Consider the following 10697-nt stretch of genomic DNA (forward strand, 5'->3'; position numbering starts at 1 on the left):
GTGCACGTTACCCTAGGCCAAGTAAATTATTTGAATCAAATGCGAAAACAAAACTCCAAAAGTGTCAGATAAAATAGTAAATATGAGTGTAACATTTCGTGCCAATGAATCATGCTCTGTGTGATAGTAATGTACAGTATGTGGTTATTTGGGACTTAAGGCTGCTATACTCTAGGTTTGTGTAGTCTAGGGGCCTACCTTGGGTTGTGTAGCAGTTGCGCGATACAAAGTATCATCTTGCATCGCAAATGTAAATAATCGCATCGCACTTTGCGATGAGATACCGCTTAAAATGAACCCTGTCTATTAAGTCTGGAATCTTTGTCCTTTCATTCTAAAAAACTACAGTATTTAAGTCATCAAAACTACTGTAACTGTGAAGGAGTGATAACCTCTCTGTGACATAAACTCTTGGTCACAGAGTCTTTTTCTTGTAATTACTAAGGCACATACTGTAGCAATGATGTGTAGTGTAATGATCATACTAAATCATGTATCTCTGGATCATGACTTTCCAATTGGCTCAATGTGCTGGTACATTTCATTGTCTTCCCGTTATGCCGTTTCCTTTTTGCGTGGAATCTGGAAACAGATTTCTCAATGATGGCTTCTGCTGCTTTGGAATGAGTAGTGGGTCCGTTCATTGGAGTAGGGCAATTAGCATTTCTGTGCCCCAGCGATTCCAGTTTGTGATTCAAGGACATGAGTGAATAGGCAAAGTCCGCTATGGTCTGCTCTTCCTTCTGCACACGTGTGCAAATGTCACGCAACACATTACTGAGGGTTATTCTCTCTCCAAAAGGTTCCGTAAGGACTCTTAAAATCTTTGTTGCATCCTTTTTACAGCTTTCACCCCGATCTTCAGCTCCTGTCGAGCTGCTCCTTCGATGTGTGCAAGAACAAAGTTAGCTGCACTTTCTCCCGTCAATTTCCTTAAGTGTATTGCAGCCTTTATGTCTTCTTTAAAGTTAACAATAGACTCTGTTGGAGCACCCGTAAATGCTCTCAACTTCTTCTCTTTTGGCAGAATGTAAACAGTACCTTGTTGCCTTTGCCCCAGGAAGGCTGTCGGCCTGTCCAGTTGCTCCTTCAGCTCCTCTAACGTCGTCATTGCATCGACCGCCCTTTATTTTTCAAAGATTTCAATAATTAATTCAGAGAAACAAATCAAAATATCGTAAGCCCAACTTTATCTTAATATTGAAATTTGAAAAGCGGAAGGTTTCCTCTAATATCACGAGTAGCATTTCTGCTTTGTTGGGTTGAGTGTGTTGCATTTCTCGTCTTATACTGTAGGTCCCCAGCTTCGCTAAAAAGCCTTTCACTTGATGGTGGAGGAGCACAAAGATAATTTGTGGCCAATTTTGCAAGGCGTGGGAATCGATGGATGTTTAGTTTCCACCATTCTATTGGGTCTCCATCCTGTTCTTAGAGGGGTCCACTAGAAATATGTTGACCCCTTCTTTGGCGCTATCACAACCTGGAATATGTGCTGCATGTGCACCCTGCTCCCTTACAAAGGCAGTATACTCATCTTCAAGCAAATCACTGGCTGCAGACGTTGTTTTGTTGCCTGGGGCCGTCTCTGTCTCTGGTGTTGGGGCAGTGGGTGTGGACTCCTCTACCAGCCAGTCTGTTGCTACCTGCCGGGTGTTTTCCTCTGGACAAAAATCGTTTTGTACCAAGGGTCCAAAAACGTGGAAACCACTAGCAGTTTGTTGGTTTCCATATCCGCAAATCGCTGATTCAAATGAGTCAAGCATGTCTTGAGTTAAAGTTTGAATGCCTCGGTCATACAGTATGTGTGTCTCTCAAGTGACCGGCGTAACATGAACACCGATGGAATTATCATAGAGGTGGATACTGAGGAGGAGAATGCCTTTCGGGTTATTTCCCTTGAAATGTCGTAATGTCACAACTAGTGTGCTAGCCAGCTTCCATTGGTTGGCTGTCATGACAGGAATGTCCTACAAGCTGGAATACTCTACAATAACATTCTTCTGTTCCAGCAGCCTGCCGCACGCTCCGGCCGCACGCACCGACCGCACGCTCCAGGAGCGTGCCGCACGCTCCGGCATGTTTTGTTTAAAAAAGCATGCATGCAAATCATAGAGATTGCATGCATGCAATGTCCGGAGCATGCAAATTGTGAGTTGCATGCATGGAGCTTGTAAATCGTGAGTTGCATGCAAATCATAGAGATTGCATGCATGCAACGTTCGGAGCGTGCAAATCAGAGATTGCATGCATGGAGCGTGTAAATCGCGAGTTGCATGCAAATCATAGAGATTGCATGCATGCCAGGTCCGGTGGACTTCATCTACTCAATATATGGCTGAGTTTCATCCAAGTTTCAAATGAGTTTGACCAATTACAAGGTTTTCAACACTGAACCCATATTGTGCTCAAATGACCTTTGACCTCTTTTAAAATAAATAGGGTTCATCTACTCAATATGGCAAACCTAGGTACCAAGTTTGAGTTTGCCCGATTACAAGGTTTTCAGCAATTCACCCATATTGACCTCAAATGACCTTTGACCTCTTAAAAAAATTAATAGTTACAGCTTATTTTGTCTGAAGTTGCTTATATTTTCTCCTAGCTCCAGAGCACTTGGTGTTAATAATAGAGTTTATATCTTTCTCCGTCAGTCGTTCTTGTTTCTTCTTGGTTTTTGTTTCCATCCTGTCGCAATAGCTTGTTAAAAATGCTGTAAAATGAGGAAAATGGAAAAACTTGTGCTCATGATGAGATGTAAACCATTATGACAACTGTCACCTCCAAAAATTTGAATGTCAATTTCTAAGCAAGGTCACATAACATCAGCCCTTTCACAAAGTGCTCTGATCATGTCCAGTAACATTACCCATATACACAAGTTTGCGTCGTACTTTGATATTGCTCTGAAGAGGTTTGTTGCCACTGTTAAAATTGATACGATGCCAAATTAAATAATTGTATTCCGAAAGGGAGGGGAAAATTTATATTTGAGAACATCAATTAAATATATATGTTTCAAGCATCAAACATTTGCTTATATGTTGCATGTATTTTTCTCAAAAGATTTGCAGTCTGTCATGGGCAGGTCAGATTCCAGAAAATTAATATTTTATATGGCCCTTACAGGGTTGGGGGTTATTCAGAAACTATTTCAGTGGCTTTACTTTGGATTGTAATGCAATATAATTACTCTTAGTACTTTTTGGGTAGTCCGACATAATTTCTAGTTGCCTCGGGCAACATTGAAAATCCTACACATGATTATTGAAAAGCACAAGAGCTATATAATTAGCAAAATAAAACCAGAAAGTGTTCACACTGATGACTGTTTCAGATCTAACAAAGGTGAAGGAGCATTCTGGGATTGGCCAGAAAAGGACTAGTTTACAATTTCCCCAAGTAAGAGATAAAAGTAACACCTACCTTTGATGGCACTCAAACGGTTGTTATCTAGAGGAACACTCTCTGCATCATTCTCCTTATTGAAGGCCCTAGGTCTACCTCCAACAGCACATCCACTTCGCAACTCATCTAGTGAGAAGAGGACGCTCAATATCCTTATTCAACATGAAGTCCTGACAACCCCTTGTTGCCCTTCAGACGGATTGCCATGTACAGTAGTCAGCAACTTTGACCCATACATCAAATGGCTTGACAAGTTGTATCATCCCTTCCTAAAATTTAAATAAAAAATATATTAAAAACATGGCTTAATTAGATTAGAGTATGATTTTAGTATGATTCATATATTTAAGTATAATAATGTAAATTTATGATTCAAGTTTTTCAAGAACAATTTTGCCTTTTGATTTTAAAGGAGAATGAAAATTTCAAGAACAATATGTATAATCCCAGCAGCAATTTACTGGTTGGATCACATGCATTTCAAACCATTCTGGGCAGAAGTGTGTTGCATATCTGGTGTCAAAGTGTGGAAGTTCCTCTTCTTGTAACCTTTTATTTTGCCAGTTGTAACATCAGGTTCCCATTTACTGGACATAACCCAGCTACATTTCAGCACATAAAATTAACACTACTTATATAACATACCTTTTCATTTTGGCAACCAGCACGCAATGGGCACGCTCTCTGCATGCTCCCTGCACGCTCCCTGCATGCTTCAATTTGTGTAAGGGATACGCAAGTGAAACACTTAATGTGCTTTTGTACGTCTTTGTGCAGTCCCGGCCAAAAGCAACGTGCCTTGAGAATGCCAATTGTTCCTCCAATTCCTTGGTGCCCCCACTGATCATGAGCCATATCAATTAGAGTGGACTTCAGGACTTTTGGGACCAACAGTGGTAACACTGCTTCCCAGCATTCAGGATCTGTCGGTACAGTACTCCCTGGCTTTCGGTATCAATCTTGTCGTACTCTTTAAGCCAGCCTCTGACCTCTGTGGAAAACAGCCGCATCCCATCTAGTGGTTGCCAATCAGAATGCCAGCATTTACAGACTTCCTTCAATGAATGATCTGCTTGCTTTATCTGCCTCAGTTCTTCATGGGAATTCGAAGGAAATACGTATGGGGAATTAACTTCTTCAGCAGCACTACAGGGTACACTTGAACGCTTTCACTGCTAGTATGCTGATGTTCACCTCATTGTCTGGACAACGACTCAGTGCATCTGCACACCTGTTCTGTTTTCCTGGACGGTATTTGATGGTTAGGTCAAATGGCGCCAATTGAGTTACCCAACGCTGCTCGGTGGCCCCAAGGTTAGCTGTCTGGATATAAGCTAAAAGATTATTATCAGTGAGACTCACTGATAACATAGCATAGACGCAAATTCAGTGATAAGGAATTTTCAAAAAAAATTTCAAAACAATGTAAATCCTTAATTAACTTCAGAATTTTATTGATCATTTATTAATGATAAGTAAATTGAAATTTTAATGTTGGTAGGTAATTTAATACTGAATAGAAGGAAAGACTGCTAAATGTCAAATGAAATCGAATTTGGATTTTTTTTTTCATTTGATTTTTCTATTTTAACAAAATTGTTATGTTAATTTATTTTTGAAACAATGCCATTAGACCTTGAGATATAAAATAATAAGGAGAATTTTATTTTACATACCTGAAGATTCTGTAAACATGGCACCAGATGAGAACTGCACAAATAGGCCATCTCTGTTCTACAATCCTTTCCAACATGAAATATGTAGAGTTCCAACGTGTTGGACATGATTGAATAAGATTATGTTCTTTTGCTGATTGCTGTTTTTGTTTCAGTTCTAGTGCTTTTGTAGCAACTGCACTTTTCTTAAAATGGGCAACCAGACGACTGGCACCCGCACATAATTTGGAAATGGCTGGATGTGCTTTAAGTCCACTAGTAATACATAACTGTAAAGTATTGGCGGAGCATCCTATATCCTGAGCATTAACTTGTTCCCCAATGTCCTTCACATTTGATGCATTGTCATGCACCACAGAGCATGTTCAATGTTCCAACTTTGAACAACGCTCTCCAACTTGGCCCCAAGATTGACTGCTGTGTGTCGCACAACCTCGGTATCCATGTTATCCTCCAATATACTAGTATCTAAAACACGATCTACTACATCCCACTTTTCAGTAAAGCCATGCGCGGTTACAGTCATGTAACCCTCACATGCTCGGGATGTCCAACAGTCTGTTGTAAGAGCAACAACTGGGCATGCGTCAAGTTCCTTTTGCATGATGTTCCGCTTTTCAATAAAAATTCCATTTAAAGTTGCTGTGATGGTTTTCCTGCAAGGAACTTTGTATCCAGGAAGAACTAAGGCCATGAAATTTGAAAATCCCTTGCCATCAACAAAACTTAGAGGCAGGCCATCCTTTGCAACCATCAAGGCCAATTGATGCGTTATTTCATTAGTTTTGGCAGGGTCACATTCCTTTGGAATAGGTCGAAATAAAAGTTTACTTTGTCCTTTTTCAATTTCCTCTATTCTCGCTTATGCTATGCACCCCTTTCAAGTGGTTTAACATAGTCCCTGTAGATCCACCCTTGTAAGTGAGGGTCTCTTTGCAAACATTGCACTTTACTAAATCTTTGCTAACTAGTTCAAAGCTCTTCCAAACGAAACTTTGCTTTCGTGGCATGACGAATGATTGAAAGATTTTTTTTTATAACTTTTCTTAAATAGTCTAATATCATAGGTCCAATATAACTTCAAATGAAAGAACTTAAAAAGTGATCTCTGCTTCAAGAATTTCAAAGCTAAAAATTCCACGGGAAAAACACTCAATAAATACTTGGAAATAGTGTATACTGATTTTCAGTTAAACTAGTAAAAGCTATCACTCAAATGTAGAAAATAGCGTATATTGAAGATGGTCGAAGCTTGTTGCACGGTAAGAAGTTATCAACAAAATGATATCTGCTATAAAAAAACCTGGGATTTTATAGGAGTTATTTCGTTTACATCAAAGATAACCGATCGCATTTTGATACATTTCCTTTGATCATGTATTTGAACAACTATTACAAAGTATTCAACGTGATGGACAGGGATTGTAATCATTTCGATCGAACATGCATCGACTGGATTATCTGCGCCGCCGCTGTCGGCTCGATATAAAGTACACTTGTGCCACAAATCCCGAAGTTTTCACAAAAGAATTACAGCGTTACAGAGCGCAAGCTATTCATGCCCGTATTAAAAAATCTGTTACAAAAAGCTTAGCACAAGCAGTGTGCACGCCATTTAAGCCGGTAGAAAGTCTATTAGCGCCGAGTAACCTGTCATTTATACATCAGAAATGTAGTGCATACATCGGGTAACAATAGTGGCATTACGTTCGCGGTTTATGATTCGACTGATCGTAAGTTGCGTTGTTATTTCGCCTAGTAGACAAAACAAACACAGGAATTGATACGCGATTTTTGCCAATAATTTTATTTTCAGTTGAAATCATAGTTTCGTTTAAACGTTCATCAGGTTTTATTAAACTTTTAAACGATGTTTCGTTCGTTTACACGTTTAAACGTGTAAACGGCACAGCCCTACAGTGAGTACAGTACACTTAGAGCCAATTAGATATTCCCTAAACTTATCTGCTACAGCCCATTTTAAAGCTAATAACTCAATTTTGAAACTGGAGAAGTCCTTATAGTATTTCTCCGCACCTCTCAATCCCCGACTTGCATACACCACTGGGTGAAGCCTACCCTGGTCATCTGCTTGAAGGAGGCAAGCTCCTAGGCCCTTCAACGAAGCTCGACAATGAATTCCTTATCGTAAGTAGGATAAATATCTGAAGTTGTCGGGAGGGACAATCGGGAAAGGGTGTCTGCAACAATGTTTAATCTATCCGGTTTGTTTTCAACAGAGTAATTATAATTCACAGCGCGTACTCCCTCACCTCATATAACCTATGCATTACCGTATTAACCTCGCTCTAGCATCTGGCAATTGTCTGTATGTGAGTGTGGCCATCTCCCTTCTGTAATTGCCAGCCTTTTGCGCAAGTATCGCTCTCTTATTGCTCTTACTAAATCCTAAGATTTCAATTACTTTGTCTAAATATTATCGTTGTTTTTGTAATTCTTTTTCATCTGTTCAACGTCCTGCACGTTTGAACTGCTTCTTTTCTTTAAAACGTTTTTTAGCTGTTTGTACGAACTTTGCGTGAGGAAGAACGAGGACCGGAAGAGGGGGCCGTCCGCGTTTGCGGCGGTGACCCGCGTAATGGCGCCTTTTTTGAGGAGACTGTTGATCTCGTCCTCGAGGGCGGCCCGCTTTTCCGGTATCTCGGGTACTGGCGTGGTTGTTAAGAGGCCATATTGGGGTGGGGTAGACCGTAGACGAGAACTCTATCTTGTAGCCCCCTTTTACCACGTCCAGTACCCAGGCTCCTGGGTCGATTTCCTCCCAGTGAGCCCCAAAAACTCTTAGTCGCCCCCCCACCTTGGCCTTGGGCGTTACGGTGGGGTGGGCATCCCTAGGGCCGTTTACCGCGCCCGCGGCTTCCGCGGTATTGTGGGCGGTACGGCCTGTGTTCGGGCTGCGAAGGAGCAGATTGTTGCTGTGTTCGCGGGGCGCCCCGACTCTGACTGTAGCTGGATCTTGGCTGCTTGAAGCGGCTACCTTGTCGTGAGTCGTAACGTGGGCGCGAGGATGAGGCCGAGCGGGACATGTGTTCGTCCGCCTCCCTCAGTGATTTCATTCTCTCTGCCTCCTCCCGGAGTCTAGTCTAGTTGCCCTAGAAATACGCAGAGGTCTATGACCTGTACCAGATGTACACAACAGAGTAGTAAGTGCTTTGTGGTCAGTCCGGAATGTGAAACGTCAGCCTCACAGATACGTGTGCCACTTTTCTACGGCCCATAGGCAAGCAAGAGCCTTTTTTTTCCTAGTTGAATACTTTTGTTCACACTCTGTTAATTTGCGTGACGCGCACATGACTAGGCCCTCTTCACCAGTGTGAAGCTGAGTCATGATTTCTGCAATGCCCCGATTCGAAGCATCTGTAGTAATAAACACTTCTCTAGTAGTGTCAGATAAATAAGTGTCCATACTTGCCACAGTTATTACAGCATTTACTATACACTCTACACTGACCATGCGCATGAATGTGACCACAGTTTCCACAACCGACTCTACTCTCTGCACTTGAATCTGCAGATTTGTCTTGCCTTGCTGACTGAAATGTACGTCTTGTTCTTACGGCATCTACACTAGCCTCATCCTTTAAGAATTTCATTTGCTTTGTTGACTCCTCATCAGCTCGAAAAATGTTTATAGCTGAAGTGAGTGTGCCATTTTTGCAACTCAGACGGCTGTCCCTGGACCTGCTGAACGGTAGCCCTTATTATGTCTACATTAGTCTCTGCCCCCATTTCCCCCTCTAATTGGAGAGCCTCATCTCGTATTTGGGAGAAAGTCAACCCTGCATTCTTCCTAAGTTCCTTCCTCAGGTCTGTCTTCAGGGCGTGGCTCACCAAGCCCTCCACAAATCTATCTCTCAAGACCTTATCTTTGCCAAGCAACGTTGTAGGGTAATTTGTTTCTACCCTTTGGACAATTCCTGGAGGTTTAGGGCATACTGCCGGATTTTCTCACCCTGCCGCTGCTGCCTGGCATAGAACTGTCCAATGAGGGTGACTTCGTGGTGTGTTGTCCCCATATATTTTCCTCAAGTAGGCAATGACCTGGTCTTACTGACAACCTTTGGCTTGGTTCCAACACCAGAACCTCTCTCTTGGCTACCCCACCCAAGTATCTTAAAGTAAGCTCTACCTGTTGTTCTAATGGCATCTACCAAGCCCTTAGAGCTGCTTGTAAACTAGATGCCCAGTCACTTATTGTAGGGTCGTTAGCACTGGTTGGAGTGCCTACAAATATAGGTATTCTATGGTCTATTGGGATGTATGCATAAGCAATAGGGGTAACTGGAGAACCACCTGATTGGGCAGAGTCTGGTTGAGTAGACCCATTATTACTTGGGAGAGACATGGTTGGAGTACGACTTTGAACTGCCAGACCTAACAGGCTCAATACAGTAATGCAGTAATGAAGAGAAGTAATTCTAATGACCACTGCTAACAATTAATACACACTTTAAAATGTTTGCCTGTCACTGACATATACACCTGAAATTCCACAGATTACTGAGACTAAAATTCCACTAAATTACTGAGAGAATAGCAAGAAAAATACTGCCAGTTAAACCAACTTGAATAACTTAGTTGACCCTAGTTTCTATAGGGTCAAATACATAGGGTCAGCCACACACTGCAGAACTGAGAAGGATTCTAAAAAATTAGATTCACCCTCAAATCCTCAACAACCCCATCTGTACTACCAAAAATATGGAAGGGATGTTACACCATTTGGTTTGACTAGAGGTACAGTATAATTACTAGTGTCCCATCAGTGTGAAGACAGATGAACACTTCAAAAATGACACAAAGATACTGTGTAGCTGGCTAAGAAAATGCACTATAGAGAGAATTGTATTGAAACAATGGATTAACAGAAAGACTCATAACTGAAGAGTCCAATATATGAAATAAGAATACAAATATGGAAAAGGTTATTCTTACATGGGTAGGAGGGGATTGATAATGCGGGGTCCAGTTTAACGGAAATAAAGGAATGATTTGACTTACAGTTTGGTTGCTCACCGGTGGTAACTTGGCATTCACACACACATACACACACAAACAAATCCTTATACAATATAAAAGCACAGAATGTAAAATAAATACAAGTCTGGGACACTGCCAAACTGCACTGCCTGGTCCAGTCGGTCCTCCAACCAGGCGAGGTACAATGAAGGCTATTCCCCTGCTTCCGGGTATGTGTCCCTGAACAGCCAAAATAGATCCTCAACATTGCATGCCACCCCAACAGCCTCCCCTAGCTGACTAAGGAGCTCTGAAGCACTGGCGCAAGACCTCAGAGTTTGGGCTGCCTTCCGATAGATGCTGAGCAGGGGGTACAAGATTCTCGGCTTCATCTCTTGATAGATTTGTGTCTGCAGATATTTTGCTTTGGGTTCTGTCTTGGACAGCCACATTAAGGTGTTCTGCAGGGATGAAAAGCAGTTTGCTGACTACACCAGGCTGTAGAATATGGATAGTGTGAGGGGAGTACAAAAACTTAAAAAGGAGTTACGTTCTTGGAATGGGCGTAATCAATTAACTCCATGGAAATGTGTGATGAGTGTCCATCATATTTAGAGAAGTACATGTTTTTCGGAA

This window comes from Apostichopus japonicus, chromosome 19 (genome assembly GCF_037975245.1).
Source record: "Apostichopus japonicus isolate 1M-3 chromosome 19, ASM3797524v1, whole genome shotgun sequence".
NCBI classification, from domain to species: Eukaryota; Metazoa; Echinodermata; class Holothuroidea; order Aspidochirotida; family Stichopodidae; genus Apostichopus; species Apostichopus japonicus.